Here is a 16,652-nt window from a genome sequence, read left to right as displayed (position 1 = left end):
AACAAAAGAAGAAAAAAGAAAAAAAAGAAGGGTACTAAACAAGAGTCAGGAACTTGTTTATTGTTAAGGCCATGGTCAACATTAAAGATTTAATAATAATGTAATAACTATAACAATAATTTATTTCACCAGTAAATTGCTGTTGAACAACAAAAACAACCACCAGATGGCCAGCAGCAGGAGGAAGTGTTAGGAGGAAGTATGGCAGCTTGATGATAAGTAAAGGTGCGGCAAAGGGTCAAAATAGTAGGCAATAGTTAGGCAAGACTTGAAGCAGAGTGAAGTGAAAATAAATTTATAAATGACAGCATGCGATTAATGAGATTTAAAAAAATTAACGCGTTATGCTCGGCCCTTAATCGAGTCGCGATTAACGCGTTAATGCTGACAGCCCTAATATATATATTTATATTTATTTATGTATTATATATATTTATTGCATATATGCTATGTTGTATATTCATGTCATGGTTATCCTAAGAAAAATGATTTGCCAGGAACGTGCTGTTTATTCAAAGATAGAGCTTTATTGACACAAAACACAAACGCAATCAGAAAAAAACTGAGTACAAAGCATAGGCACACACAACAAATATCCCATGCTCACGAGAAGCAGCACCGTCCACACCTAACCCGCGGCTGCCTCGGAGCTGTAGGTAACCGGCAGCATTTGGTCTGAATTTGGTCCATTTAGCAGACGTCTGTGGTGCGTTGTCCTGTATGTCTATGGTGGCACACTTCCAAATGCCCACCTCACCCGCAGCCAGCACACTCTGTCTCGCTTCCAGCAGCTGTAAAATCAATCAATAAAGACAATCAGTACTGCGTGATATACTGCTTACGGACACAACACATCTATGAATGCACCTGAAAAATATTCACATTGACCAAAAACGGATCTAATCTTACCCTCTTTTCTTCTCGACCGACTCCGAGCTGAACTCGTCACAGCTTCTGCCCGCGATGCCACATCTGGTTGTTTCTACCCGAAGTTCCTGCGTGCTGTCTCGTAATATGTCTTACAGGCAGCTGGAAAACAATTAAATTAGAGTGGTATGAATAAAAACAAAAAAACATAAGTCACAGTAAAATTAAACAAAGAAAGATGAAAAAGTAAAAATGACTTACACACAATGGCGTCATTATCAGCGTAATGTAAATCTGGACCTGCAGACAGCTCCGAGCAAATACAGGTCACGGCCTCGTTATGAGGCGAGGTTAGTCTGTTAAAAAACAAAAAACAAAAAAAAACTATGGTTAAGATCGGTATCTATTAACGTATATCTATGTCCTTATACAGAAGAATTAATGCAATTCATTCAATGAAAGCATATTCTTTAAATCTTACCCTTGCCCCGGTTCGTAGCGCCTGCTACAATTTGTCTCCGAGTTGTAAAGAGTAAAGACAGCATACTGCTTCCTGTAAATTACGAGACAAGAAAAATACACTTTTATAAAGCAACTCACCCGCTCAGCTCTGTAATGAATGGCGCTGAAAGCAGCCAGACACACAGCTCTGTGCTGCTCGCGTTTAAACTTGGTGGGTTTAAAACATTACTGCCAAGTCTAAGTAGCCTGTTTAACATCCAAATACAGTCATTGTACTTCTCAAGATAATTGAGATAATAAAGATAATAAACAATACAGACTAGCTCGCAGTTTCATTAATAATCATATACTTACGTTGTCTTCTTCTTTTCTGTGAGCGCATCTTTGGAGCCCCGGAGGTGATATGGAGGAGAGAAAAAACCCGCTCCAAATGTCTTGAACAACTCCTGTGTGTTTCCAAGTGAAGTTTGACAGAGTGTATAGACAACTCTTTTACCAGTTGGCCTGAAATATTCCAATATTTCGGAAGTTTTTGCTCTAACTCTCAGAGTCATCGCCCGAGTCCCGCCACTATTTTTCAAATCGAAGCAGTGAGGGTGGGGGTAGGGGGCGGGGCAGAGTGAGAGCAAAGCTGGTCTACGGAAAGCCATTCCACTCCCTATTCAGCCCCATTGTACCGGATTTTGGTTGCAGTTCCACCAGAGTTCCACTGGGGGTGATCGCGGTCCAGTGCAAAATGAATGGGACTCTATGGAGCTAGACGGCTAAATGTGTCTCTTTCGCCTGATTGTCGTTGAGAAACCTCGGATTTGATTGTAGTTTTTGCAAGTTCAACATGGGTTATAGGTCGAAAGTTGAAATGGACGAGTACTTATGTCCTTTTGATTTCTTACAGGGGAGTCGTTGTAGCACCCCGCGTAGCATTCTGCTAATGAATGCTGATTGGTCAGTGAAGAAGAACGTGATCGCGAGAGCCCGCCGCCGTGCGCATCCGAGCAGAGCCTGAATATCAGAGTGAATATTTCGGTGTGGTCTTTAAAACATTAGCAAACCTCTTTCTAGCATGTGTATTAACAGGGAGAGCCTTACCTGTTAGCTGTGTTGTCGATGCCTCGAGAGAAAAAGGAAGCAACTCAGAGCTTGCCGTAAAGCAGTATCTCTGGCCATATATATGCGTATGACGTCATTGACATTTTAAAAGGCTTTTTAGAACAAAAAAGCGACTTTAAAAAAATCTAACACACAGCAGTGTGTATTTTTCTACATAGAGTCCCATTCATTCTGCACTGGCCTGTGAGCGCCCCCTATATGGAACTCTGGTGGAACTGCAACCAGTTCAGAAGCCGGAAGTAACGAGGGAGTGGAACTTCTTCCTATATTAGAAATTCTTTGGTGAGAGTGATAGAGAGAGACAAAGAGGGACAGTTTAACCAGCAGGGCGCGCACAGTGCACACACTGGTGTGGAGGTGAATTACACTGAGTTTTAATGGATTACTGGGAAAGCTTAAAAATAGGACAATTGAAGTCTGGATTATGAGGCCATTTCAACAGAGCCAACAGCTTCATATGCCATGGACATGTGAATATGGTGCTGAATTTGCCAGTATTTTAAGAAGACAAATGTTTGGGACTTTGTCATGCAATGACAAAGCTGATATGCTTTATGTGAAGCACATTCTGGTGTCAGCAGAAAGACTTCTCTTAGAAAACTGTACAGTGGTATCTCCATTCCACCAGACAATGTTGGATGAGCAACACCAAAGAAAGGCCACTGTTAGTCATTCCACTATGCACGGTGGTTGAGCTCTATAGGAGACTGTGAATGAATCATGGAATGCACATTTTACCTTTGTGGCAAAGCCTGATAAAAATTAATTGTTGAAATAAATTATTTTGTGTATCTTTTTAACATTGGTCATTGCTAATGACATACACAGTAATTAATCTAGCATACTTTCATTAAATAAATCAATTCAAGCTAAAATTGAAGAGTGTAAAACTAGGCTATACTGAGTCTGATCTATTTTAAGAGATTTTCTTAAAATGAAGTTAATACCTTTTAGAAAAATGTCACCTGGGGTAAAACTCTCTGTTGCCGCCAGAAATTTGCCCGTATGTCCTTCTTTTCAGCCGGATATCCGTCACCTTCCGCTTCCTTTGTGTTGTCATTTTAAACTCCGGTGGATTTATGATTTCTGAAGACTATGGTTAACTGCTCCTCAGATCTCTGCAGGGTAAATCCAGACAGCTAGCTAGACTATCTGTCCAATCTGAGTTTTCTGTTCCACGACTAAAACAACGTATGAACGCACAGATGTTCCACCAAAACAACTTAGCGCCGCCCAAGACGATTGTGATTGGTTTAAAGAAATGCCATTAAACCAGAGCACGTATTTCTCCCATCCCGGAATGCTGTGTGAGACAGACCGTCCTCCACAGTGCTGTTAAGATAGGTCTGGCAATGCGAGAATAGGGTAGCCTCAATGAGCTTTTGGCTTTATCATCTCCCGGGATCCAGGATCTTCTTGTTGTATGGTGATGGTGTTAACCGCCAAGCTGCCCTACTAAGACGGGAGAGAGGAGAAGAAAAGGGTTTGGAAGGGAGGGTTGTATATCTGAACAGGTGATTGTATTAGTGAGTCACAGGTGGGCCAATTAGTGAGACGCAGGGGATTTGAATTATTGGGAGGGAAGTGTGGTTTTGTTCCTGAACCTCAGTTAGAATAACTCCATTAACAAATGCACCATCACTGCCAACTCATAATTAGTTAGGAGAAACACATCTGGTGCTAAGCTCCACAAATGCCAACATTTCCTCCTAAGATGAAAATAGGTTTTTTAATGAAACACCAGAGGAACACTAATGCCCCTGCCTTTCAGCTGTGGTAGAACTATTCAGATCTTTGACATAAGTAAATGTGGCAATACCACAATGTAAACATATAAACACAAACACACTGAAGTTTTAGCAATAAAATGTATCTCTAAGACCAAGTTTTATATCAATAATTCTCTACTAATGTACGAGAGATATTTGGTACTTGCAAAGATACTTACTGTGTTTGGTTTGTATTTTTGTGTTCTTTTTCGCAGTTTTACAAAATAAGTGATATTTTCCTTAATTAAATCCTGCCAAACACAACAACCTGCCTGTTCCTTGGAGAATATAATGCTGGAGAATATAATGTTAAGCTAGCTGTATAGCTCAGCAATACGTTGCCAGCAACAACCTTTAGTGAGGACAGCATAGCTTGCATATGTTTGGGAACCTGATAGCTGATGTTAGCAATGAAATGGTACCAAAATAACATCTAGGTGCCGTCTGGGGGGTCCGTAATACGCTCGGGTGAAAACTCTTCCGAGATGGAACCCCCACACTGAGTCTCCTCCACCCGGTCTTCTGTTCATCCTCCCAGACCAGCCTATCAGACGACATACTTCTTCCATCATCCCTCTTTATCCATTCATCCATCTTCTTATGTCTATACATCCCGTAATCTCAATAAACATTTAAATGACATATCGTTGTGGCGTGGTCCTTGCTAGCGAATTTATGGATGTGCGTGTGTCTCCTGATGATTGCCAAAGCATATTTCGTGCAATAAAAAAAAAGGTGCAAGCCACATACAGTACGACAAGAGTCAGGACTGCTAGTAACTATAATGTTGCAGTCAAATAAATGCAAATAGTAGACTATTTTTCTCTGACATGCAGTTGAGTATAAAGTTGGTTATGTTCATTATATTAGTACCTTGTGTTAGTTTTTGCCTAAGTGACCCCAATCACTACTCTGATCTCCCCAACTGCCCCTCTGGTTCGTTCACTTTAATGTAACTGTAGTGCCAAATGAACCATGAACAACTTCCCCACCTTGTGCAGAGTCGTGGTGGTCCCACTCATTCTTATGACCCTGCCCTTTATACACACTGTGCATATTGCACCACAGTTCATTAGCTTTGAATTTGTATGTGAAATCTCTCTTTAAGCAGGCTTCTCCTGCACTTTTTCTTGTGGAGCGTTGCTTAGCATCACACAGAGGCCAGCAAGTCTATTCTCACTAGCTAATTAATGAACCTGTCAATCGCACATCAAAGGCAGAGCTCGTGGGAGGTAAGTAAGGGGAAGCATGTTCTTATTCTGGATGTTGACTTTTGTGATTCATGTGGATTCAAAGCACTGCTGAATGATCTGAAAGTACAGCATGGTGGCTGTCTGCTGTTTTGAGCATCAGCAAAAGTTTCTTTTGTTTGATATGCATGGCTTTTGAGATATTAGAGAGGAAACTTTTTTGCAACTAGGGTAATGATTTGCAAGTGCTGTTTGGACTATTCCTTTGGAAAAATGTCCCTCTAGAAACTGAGGATAACATACATTACTGCAGTTTTTGCAATTTTGTTCGCACAGGAAGTGTCACAGCAATAGCAGCCTTTGTGTGGTTAATACATTAGTTTAATGATTGATAATTAATTAGCAGAGACAATCAACACCAATCTGCTCCCTAAAGAGCCCCAATATGCCACTACTGCCCATTATTTCAGCCACAACGGAAGTGGAAGTGGAAAGAAAAGTAAAATTTTCTAGTATAACTTAAAGTAACTTAAAGTAATAGTAATTGGATACCCTTCACTTGGTTTAAATCAGTTGGTTATTCTTTTTTCGGAAATCTTGTCTTTGAAATAATAGTATCTCAGAGAAAATTTCCCAACAATACTAAAAGTGTTTTTTATCTTCTCAAAGTCTTCTTCCAACATTTTTTAAAATTATTTTATTTATTTAAATTCCCAGATGGGATACATAATCCCTCCAACGTGTTTTGGCTTTGCCCCACGTTCTTCTCCCAGTTAGACGTGCCTGCCACAGGGAGGCATCCAACGGCCATCATAATCAGATGTACGAACCACCCTAATTGGCTCCTTTCAATGCAAAGTAGCAGCAGTTGTACTCTGAGCTCCATTCGGACATCCAAGCTTCTCACTCTGTCCCTATTGGTGGGGGAATTATTAGAATTGTTGGGGCTTTGTAAATTATAGAGTGTGGTCTATACCTACTCTATCTGTAAAGTGTCTCGAGATAACTCTTGTTATGATTTGATACTATAAATAAAATTGAATTGAAGTGAATTGGTGAGCTCAGACATTTTGCAAGGAAACTCATTTCAGTCATATTGTATGAAAAGGAATTTCAACAAGGAATAAACAATGAGACATAACTCATGTTGATAACAGAAGACAACTGTTCCACCTACATTTTAAAGTAAAAAATTAAATGAAAATGAAAAATTGCAATTTGCTACAAACCTGCAAGGCAAATTTTCCATTTAGATGCATTGAGTTATTGGCAAAACGCGTCTGCGTTGATTATAGCGCCCCCAAATGGTCGATTTTAGCCAAATTTGGTACAGAGCCTCAGAGTGGGATGTCAAACAATAATTCCACCAGTTTTTCACTGATCGCTATTAATTTGGCTGAGATATACTAAAGTTGGTGTTTGGTAGCTAGCTACAAAATTTAGTTTGGCCGTAAATTGCGCATAGTTTAACGTAGCAAAATCTGGAAATGCTATGTGCCAAGTTTCGTACAGATCAGATTCATGACCTAGGAGGAGTTCAAAAAAGTTGGTTTTACACATTTCACCTATATAATTGGATCCAGCTTGTTTCAAGGAACAGGATTTGTAATGTGGGAGTTATAGGCAAAAACACGTTTAAGGCCATTGTAGCGCCAACTAGTGGTCCACGTGTGTAATATTTGGTATGTGAGGTCCATGTCCCATTGTACATCTGCCCTGTAAATTTGAAGTTGCTCACATTAGTGTAAGTATCGAATCCAAACGTCAGTCCCATAGGCCCACGCCCACCTTGACAAATCAGTACCCCACTGTAGGAGTGGCCTCAGGAGTGGCCCTAGATGGTATCCTCCAAATTTCGTAAAAATAGGATGAGCCGTTCATGAGATATAAACTTTTCGTACTTGTAGCGCCCCCCAGTGGCGTTTTTTTTAATTGAGCCTCAGAGGGTCATGCCAAACAAAAATAGGTGGAAATGGGCGTGGCCTATATCAGGAGTTTCAGCTGGATGCAGGGAACATGTGGATATAAAGTTTTTGAATGTGCAATGTACGGTTTCTGAGTTATAGGGCCAAACGTGTTTTTTCTGCTATAGCACCACCTAGTGGTGTGTCAATGTTTGTGTCCCAGGTCCCTGCAGTGTTCTGGACTAGTCCTGAAAACGGCACTGCCCCACCATGTACGGTTTAGGCTGTAGATAAGAAAAATCATAAGAAGAATCTTTGCGATTACAATAGGGTTCCACAGCTCCGCTAGCCTAGAAATAGACGCACCCTAGCGGCAGCAAATGTAATTTGCAGCCAGGGTCAGTCTAGCAACTCTCCGTTGGCTTGCGAGCTGGAAAAACCAAATTCTAGTCAGGCCAATCACATCGTGTATGGAGTCGGACGGCAGAGTTACGACGGTTCCGCGTGAATTCCCTGCTACTTGAAAACAAAGACGATGGCTGCTGCTGCTGCCATCGTCTGGAAGACTTGGAGTAAAGCTTGGAGTAAAGCACTGAAGTCATTCTTAAAAAAGCAAGATGTCGGAGTTTTGCCAACCAGATACAGCAAAAGTTTAATCTATCAACTAGCGTTGCTCTGGTTGGCTAGGAGTGCAGAAGGAATTTGAAAGACAACCATTTATCCCGCCCCTCGGATTGAGCCCTGCCAATGGTGAGTTCCCAGACACAACATCTTGATGTGGGTCTGGCTTGTCAGGCTACAGCTCCGCTGGATTGGGCTTGGACCCCTAATAATACAATCTAAGGATAAGGTTAGTCTATAGCGACGACAACTCATTTAGGGGATTGCTCCGGTGCTGCCAGAAGATCTGTCAGATGGCCCTCATTTTTGGCCGGATGTCCCTTGCCTTCCACTTTCTTTGTGTTGGCATTCTAAACTTTGGTCGCTATATGAGCACTATGGTTAACTGCTCCTCAGATCTCTACAGGGTAAATCCAGACAGCTAGCTAGACTATCTGTCCAATCTGAGTTTTTGGCCGGATGTCCCTTGCCTTCAACTTTCTTTGTGTTGGCATTCTAAACTTTGGTCGCTATATGAGCACTATGGTTAACTGCTCCTCAGATCTCTACAGGGTAAATCCAGACAGCTAGCTAGCACATTCTGGTGTCAGCAGAAAGACTTCTCTTAGAAAACTGTACAGTGGTATCTCCATTCCACCAGACAATGTTGGATGAGCAACACCAAAGAAAGGCCACTGTTAGTCATTCCACCATGCACGGTGGTTGAGCTCTATAGGAGACTGTGAATGAATCATGGAATGCACATTTTACCTTTGTGGCAAAGCCTGATAAAAATAAATTGTTGAAATAAATTATTTTGTGTATCTTTTTAAAATTGGTCATTGCTAATGACATACACAGTAATTAATCTAGCATACTTTCATTAAATAAATCAATTCAAGCTAAAATTGAAGAGTGTAAAACTAGGCTATACTGAGTCTGATCTATTTTAAGAGATTTTCTTAAAATGAAGTTAATACCTTTTAGAAAAATGTCACCTGGGGTAAAACTCTCTGTTGCCGCCAGAAATTTGCCCGTATGTCCTTCTTTTCAGCCGGATATCCGTCACCTTCCGCTTCCTTTGTGTTGTCATTTTAAACTCCGGTGGATTTATGATTTCTGAAGACTATGGTTAACTGCTCCTCAGATCTCTGCAGGGTAAATCCAGACAGCTAGCTAGACTATCTGTCCAATCTGAGTTTTCTGTTGCACGACTAAAACAACTTTTGAACGTACACATGTTCCACTAAAACAAACTCCTTCCCGAGGCTATTTTGCAGAGGCACGGTTATTGCGTCGACCAAGGCGATTGTGATTGGTTTAAAGAAATGCCAATAAACCAGAGCACGTTTTTTGCCCATGCCGGAATGTTGTGTGGACTAGGCAGACCTTCCTCCGCAGCGCTGTGGAGGATAAGGTCAGTATTTAAAAGATTTGATTGTTTGATCACAGTCTTCTGACTGGTTTGCTTGTCTTAAATCCCACAAGGTAAAGACATAAATCTATGAGTCTATATATCCAAGGTAATGAGAGAGTGGCAGTTACTGGCCAGCACTGTTCTAGGAGTCTCTCTATCATATATTATGTAATGACATCCTGGATCAGCTTATGTTGTGTTGAGCTTATGTTGTGGTGTGCTATTTTTTATGTTTTGTATTGGCCAGCTTGCTTCTCCTGAGGTTTTCTACTAAGTTTCTTGCAGCCCCTAAAGCTCTGTTGATACTGCTTTGAGGGCAGTGTTAAATATGAGCTGGAGTGTGTGCCCAGTGCAGCACGTAGAGGCCCAACTTGTGGGTTTCTTCCAGCATTCACATTGCTACCACCACATTGGGCCCATTGTCATGAACTACAGATTTTTGCCTTGCCTGAAGTAACATTTCTGGGACATTATAGGATGCCTGAGAGATTCCAAATCGTTTCAATTTTTAGAAAACACAAGAAAATCAAGAAGACATATTCACCAATTTGACAATATATACTGTATACTGTGCCTTTGGAAGGACACTCTAAAAACAGTAATGCTGCAATATGCATGCAACACAATGTCACAAAATGAAAAAAATATTGCATATTCAATCTCAGATAGAAAATTTTAAGGTTACCCCTGTTCAATCATATGGACTTAAAGTTGCACTCTCTTGCCTCTCACCAGCGACGTGTGTTGACGTCTTTAGAGTTAAACACATATTTGGGTAGTTAATTTCTCCCGTTGGCACAATAAATAGTAATTAATTTCCCTAGTGATGTGTTTCCATGCGTTGTTTTTCTTATTCAAGTCCCTGTAGTTTATTAAAGTTATATCATAGGGAAACCCGAGACCGGTGTCCACGATGATCGTAGTTTAATTGGAGTAGAAAACAACTGCCCTGAGCGTGTTTAGGCCGGGACACATATAGCCGACGGGCGACCGTTGTCAGAAAACCCCGTCGATATGATCAGTCGCGTCCCCGAGGTCCAAAAAACTGCCACAGAACACACCAAAAAGACAAGAGGAGACAAAACGTAATACATCTCCATAACAGCAGGCGGCGCTAATCTGTAATGTTGCCCAAGAAATGAAAACCGGCAGCTGATTGGACGAACGCGTCACATGGGTTTGTTTTCTCAGGATATTGAGAGCCAGACTGTCATGGCGGCCGTTCAGAATACGATCTCATATTGCACTAAAATAGTTCACTGAAACGTGTTTCTGAAAACTTTTTAAGCAAGAAATAGGCCGTGCAGTTGCTGAATCTGTCTTCATTTCAGCTCAACAAAGGTCAGTTTAAAAGATTTTCATCAGATTTTGAGAGACTGTAGTCACCTCATTGCGCTCGTCATTTCCGGGTGAGTCCCGATTTCCCTGCCTCCGACCGAACATGTCAGGTCGGCCAAAATGAACGCCGACAGCCCCCCAGACGGACAACGGCACGGGACACACTGGACAGATTTGAGTCACTGACCTCGCCAGACTGTCCCACGGCCAATAATCGGGTTAATGTGTCCCGGGCCTTAGGTTGTCTCAAGGTAGTCGCTCTGGCGTGTAAGAGGACAGTAAGATGGTAGGCTTCAGCATGTTTGTTTAAGTTCAATTCATGATGAATGTCATGTCTCTAGTTTCTCCATGTCTCCAGGCTCTGTATGTGTTAAAGGGGTTCTACATTTGAACATGTGCAACCTTTTGATGTGTTTGTGGCCACTTTCCACTTTACTTTTCTTGTGTTTTCTGTTTCCCTTTTGTTTGTTTGATCTTGTTCGGACTTGACTTTTGGAAAAAAAAAGTGACAGCCCATTTATCGCATGGTTTGGAATGATTGATTGAGGACTGAAGAGTACAAGTCTGCTGCCTTTAAAAAAAAAAGCCATCCATGGTAGCATTACTGGCATGGCTCCTCTTCGGACTGCATTTGAAATAAAAAGACATATTTGTCTGGCAAAAGAGTAAAATGTACATCCAAATCATATGTTTTGTTCTTGATTGTAGAATCCTGTGTAGAATTGAAATGTTCATTGAAATGCCTTCTAGATAAATGTTGCCACTCTATATTTCCAGATTCACGATAAATGGGCTGTCACTTTTTTTTTCCAAAAGTCAAGTTCGAACAAGATCAAGATTTAGTTTCTATCATAATGCTACTTAGAGGCATTTCACTATTTCCTCAGATAAGTTCTCTGCAGTTACATAACGGTTCTGCGTTTTACATGAAAACTGATGACGAATCAATCAGTGACAACAGAACATTTAATTAATTTAAGAACAAATGTCATTTTGATCTCAGCATGTCAGTATTCTGCACTAACAGGGAGTATACAGTATGTAATGTGTTGTAATATGTCTTAACATCATTGGTAAACGTCAGTACCACCTGATTGTTGCACAGTTCATGTGTGCTGTAATAATACTGTTTAATTTACTGGGAGGAAATGACAAAGGATGCATGGAATATATCATTTCTAATCTCCAGCTGTTTTCCCCATGCCTTGTCATGACATGACATGTCATGTCCTATTCTGTCTCTTTAATGACAGATATGTATGGGTGGCATACAGTACATACCACTTTCCTGCAGAAATTCCTCCACAGCAATTAACCAGGAGAAATTGAGTTCTCCTTTTTATTAGAATATAATTTTCTTCCACAGAAGCGGCTTACATTAACGTCATTCTGAATTTTAGTTTAAAAAAAACTGCTGGTGACTATTACCTGATGGGGTATGATGATAGTGTGAGTGTAAGTGTGTATTCAGGGGCATTAGAGATTCTGACTCTGAATGGATGTGTGCGTGTGTCTGTATGGAGTCATTTTGCCCCCTTGCCATTACAATTATGGCTGCCTAATGGAAACACCATAAATAATATACACAAGTAACCTTATGGATTCCATTTAGTGGCTTTTTATTATTTTATTATAGAATTCATAACCCCGAAAAGGAAGAAGGAACTGAGAGAGAAAAAATATTGGCTGAGGAAAATGTAATCTACAGCAAGACCCATAACTGTAAGGATGTTAGGGTGTAATAGCATTTCTTATCTTTCTCATGACAAAATTTTATGTCAGCTCATTACATGGTCTGAGGTTTGTGGAGATATTCCCTGGTTTACAGACTAAAAGTGTCCTATTCTTCCCTTTTAAAGTCCCCTTTATTCTGGCCCTTGTCTGATTTCCAGCCAAAACCCAAAACAACATAACAGCAGGAAGAATAACAAAAGCAAAAACAACTAAATCTAGCAGCTATTTATATAAAAGTCCCGGGTTATGAATAATATTTGAAATTCTGCTTAGGTCAGTCAGCAGCATGGCTGTAATGTTTTGCTGACACAGGTCCTCATTAGACCCAGTTGCTGATTAAAAACAAGCTTATCTTGTCATCCTCCTATTCCTTCTTCCTCTCCCGTCTTCTCTTCCTCACTATGGCCTTCCCTGTGCTGTTGATTCAACATCAAAGGATCCAATTTGCATATAGCAAGAATGGAGAACTGACAGCCAACCTTGTTTAGCTAGTCGGTGTTCTGGTGGTACTTAATGGCTGCTCACAGATGAAAGGGAAACTGTTTCAGTACCCAAACCTCATAAGTACAGCCTCTTCTCTTCCAATTGGCATGATAAAAGATATTTCTCACAGTAAAAGTGAACATCACTATCAACAAGTATGCACATAAGAATTAGGGGTTGAATGAGAACAAGAACGCAAACACTTGAGTCACTATTTATGACCTGCGATGAGCTCCTTGCTATATCATTTACTTGTATGATTACTGGTTTCATTATCTTGCTTAAGCTATTATGTGCAATTTACCAATTAGATTAAGAACTTGGTAATAAAACAGACATTGTTGTAACAATAATGAGAGATTCTAGCTAATATTAATATCTGACCACAACACATTAATCACAGTGACTGTGTTAATTCATTAATTCCGAATGGGTTTGTGTGTGTGTGTGTGTGTGTTGTTCCTAGTGCAGCGCACACACGGCGCAAAGATTGGAGGAAGATGTGCAAACAGAAAGCGTTTCATTCGAATGAGGAGGCAAGATTATTTAAATTTCTTTTACAATAAAGTAAGTTCAGTCAGGACCACTTTGTCAAAATATATTCATTCATCTGCAATTTGGCAGCACACCTCCCTGCCCTTCCATGTGCATGTATGGAATGCCTTAAGCGGGGGAGAGCAGCAGTGCAGGATCCCCATAGGGTACAGAACAGAGCAGCATCAATGACAGAGAAACAACATTGATAAAGTCAGAGAACATAAATTTAAAAGGAGGAGCTGGGGTGGACGTGGGTTGCAAGCGCTAGCAGAGATGCAGCAAGGTAGGCTGGGAAAAGCAGTTTAAATAGAGCGTGATATTTGGAAATCCAATCAAAAGAGGTATTCAGCTGAGCCATCAGCTGGTGTGCTGGCTTAGAAACTGTCAGCTATAAATTGAGATAATAGCAGAGCTTGACTCTGTGACCTGCCAGAACTTACGCTATGCTTCATTTGTTGTAGGGCAACAAGGCATTACTTATGCATTATCAGCAACAGTAACGTGATTCATTTTTTTTCCAGTAATGATTAGTGTAAGAGATTACAATTTTAGATTGAATACTTACATTGCACTAATCCCCTGAAAGGCAGTTCGGTCAGGTCCATTAAAGTCAAGAACAACACAGACAATAAACATGCTTTAGGAAATTTTATTGAATAAATTACAAATTAAATTTGGCAGTATGGCTCTGTTCAGAGGAGTAGGAGGAAAGTAGCAGCAGCATTAGGGGACACTCACACAGTTTAAGACTGGGAGAGCTAAACTATTCCCCCATATGAACAGAGCAGCAACGATGACATAGAAGCGTATGTCACATTATACACAACATGGTGGAACTGGGTAGCATAGATGCGAGCAGCAAGCAGTTAGGAGCAAACTAAAGCAGCTTCAATTAGGGTGCCCTGTTTGATACAGATCAGCTGTTGCAGCTCAGCTGATGCAACCATGTTGTTGGCCAATAACGGTTAGCAGCGTCTTGACTACTTTGCCTGCCAGAACTGATGCTGGCGCTCAATTTCTATCAGGTCCATTAAAGTCAAGAACAACACAGAAAATAAAAATGCTTTAGAAAATTTTATTGAATAAATTACGAATTAAATTTGGCGGTATGGCTCTGTTCAGAGGAGTCCCCTGAACTTTCATGAGCACCATGAAAGAGCAGAAAGTCAGGGGACAGCAGCAGCATTAGGGGACGCTCACACAGTTTAACTGGCAATTTCCACCGCTTGCGGAACTGCTGCATTCCAACTGCGGAATGGCGGCAGAGTCAATAGGTTTCTTGACTGCGTCCCAGCTCCAGCGGTCCGCAGCCCTCCAGAGCAGATACGCAGAGCTTCTATTTTTGCTGGACGCCAGAGAGCTCTGCAGCAATTCAGCACAATTCAGATTGTGCGGGACAGGAACTCGAGCACAGAAACAAAATAAAACATCTGGTTCATTTTCAAAATAAAATACACCGTGCTCACGGCAGATCATATTTCCCTGCACTACACCTTGAAAACAAAGCACAGAATTGTTTCCCCTCTATTCCTCTGGATGGAAACAAACTGTTGTTAGTTTTGTGGTTCTATTCCACTTGAATTTGCGAGATCTTGTGGGTCCTCGTGACTTCAGCTGTCAGTCATGGCCGCAGCCGTTCCGCAACAAATCCGGACCTGGTGGGTATTGACGGATGGCGGAGCACGGAGCCGTTCCGCAGCCATTCCGCAGCCGTTCAGCAACTAGTGGAAATTAGGAGTAAGACTGAGAGAGCTAAACTATTCCCCCCAAACAGACCTTACCTGGCAATCCTTTTGTGTTTAAATTAAAACAAGAGTATGGAATTAAGTAGCCTTTAAGTGCATTAAATAATGAACATCCTTATTAGGGCCCGAGCGCCAACAGCGGCGAAGGCCCTATTGAAACTGAAGGAATTATTTTCCCGTCAAATGAATTGGCTTTTTGAGGGGCTTAACATATTCAAAAACTCACCAAATTTGGGCGCTCGCATCAAGCATGTGAAAATTTACGTATTTTAAGGGTTTCGGGAATAGGCGCACAAAAATGGCTCGCTAGCGCCCCGCCCCCTACAAAGTTAAAAAATTGAGCCCCTGCAGTGCGTTTAACGTAACTCACAAAACTTGGTAAACATATGTACCATGTCAAGATGTACAAAAAACGTCATTAGAGCCATACCCTAAACCCAACAGGAAGTCCGCCATTTTTATGTCAAAGTAAGAAATTAGTGCGATTTTGGCCATTTCCACGTCGTACTTTAACGAACTCCTCCTAGAGATTTCATCGATCAACTTCAAACTCGGTCTGTCCCATCTTAAGATGTTAAAGATAAAAAGTTGTTAAAAGAAAAACTTTTCGTCATAGGGCGTGGCCGTGGCGGGGCGGCCATTTTGTGCGTTTCGCCACCGAAACAGGAAGTGTGTGTAACTTGAGTGTACATTGTCCAACTGGCTCGAAACTTTTCAGGATTCATAAGAGTCCAACCCTGAGGACAAATAAAGGTATTTACTTAAAGTCATAGTGTCGACCGGTGTGGCAGTTCGATGAGGCGTCGCGTCGCTCGCTGTGGCCGAGCCAACCCCTTTTTATTGCCTTCCCCTCAGCAAACCCCCGGCCCTACTGTGCCCTCTTTTGCCATACGGACGAACGCCAGTTGCCCGTCAGCGGGGTGGATGTTTTGACCTATACTAAAAAGGACTGATTTTGACGCTTCCCTGATTAATTTAGTTTATAGAGACACACACGCTCTCCATCTAAGGAGAAGCCCTCGCCCGGATCAGGGAACCCGGAGGCGAGACAAGAGGTTAGATACATACTACACCAGACGTCCCCAAAAACACGGGCTCTTATCCCCCTGTATATGACAAGCACTGCCCGAGGGGATCTTTAAAACCAATGACTTTTCTTTAGTACTCACGGTCTCAGCCGTCCTCCCAGGGTCACCGGAGGTCCCTTCCTTCTCAAGGACGCCCGCCTTGCCCCTCTTGGTCGCCTGACTGAGAGAGGGGAATGCTCAGAAGCTCTGACCAGGCCGTGCGGATAGGGAAATGCACTCCCACTAGGAGATAACAGGAGGTCTGCATGTCCAAGTCGATCCCCGCCGGGCCGCAACTGGCCACGGGCGGTTAAAGAGGAGTCACTAACTCCCGTAAGGGGGGGAAAACCCTCCCCGCTTGGCGGAGGGCAAGACGATCCCAGAGAAAATAAAAGAACTGGCAAAAGTTGGCTCCCCTAATCCAAAATC

The 16,652-nt window shown here is 41.7% G+C and overlaps 1 long non-coding RNA gene across 1 annotated transcript; it reads right to left on the bottom strand.

The window, feature by feature from the left end:
- Positions 1–578: 578 nt before the first annotated feature.
- LOC120567920 lies at positions 579–1,224 on the bottom strand. Its single transcript, XR_005640634.1, has 3 exons — positions 1,129–1,224; positions 910–1,029; positions 579–791 (listed from the first exon to the last, which is right to left on the bottom strand). It is a non-coding gene; the product is annotated as an uncharacterized LOC120567920 (long non-coding RNA).
- Between the last annotated feature and the right edge of the window lie 15,428 nt (positions 1,225–16,652).

The sequence above is a fragment of the Perca fluviatilis genome, chromosome 1, assembly GCF_010015445.1.
Source record: "Perca fluviatilis chromosome 1, GENO_Pfluv_1.0, whole genome shotgun sequence".
Classification (NCBI taxonomy): Eukaryota; Metazoa; Chordata; class Actinopteri; order Perciformes; family Percidae; genus Perca; species Perca fluviatilis.
The sequence above is the reverse complement of the archived record's forward strand: the minus strand, read 5'-3'. Positions and strand labels throughout refer to the sequence as shown.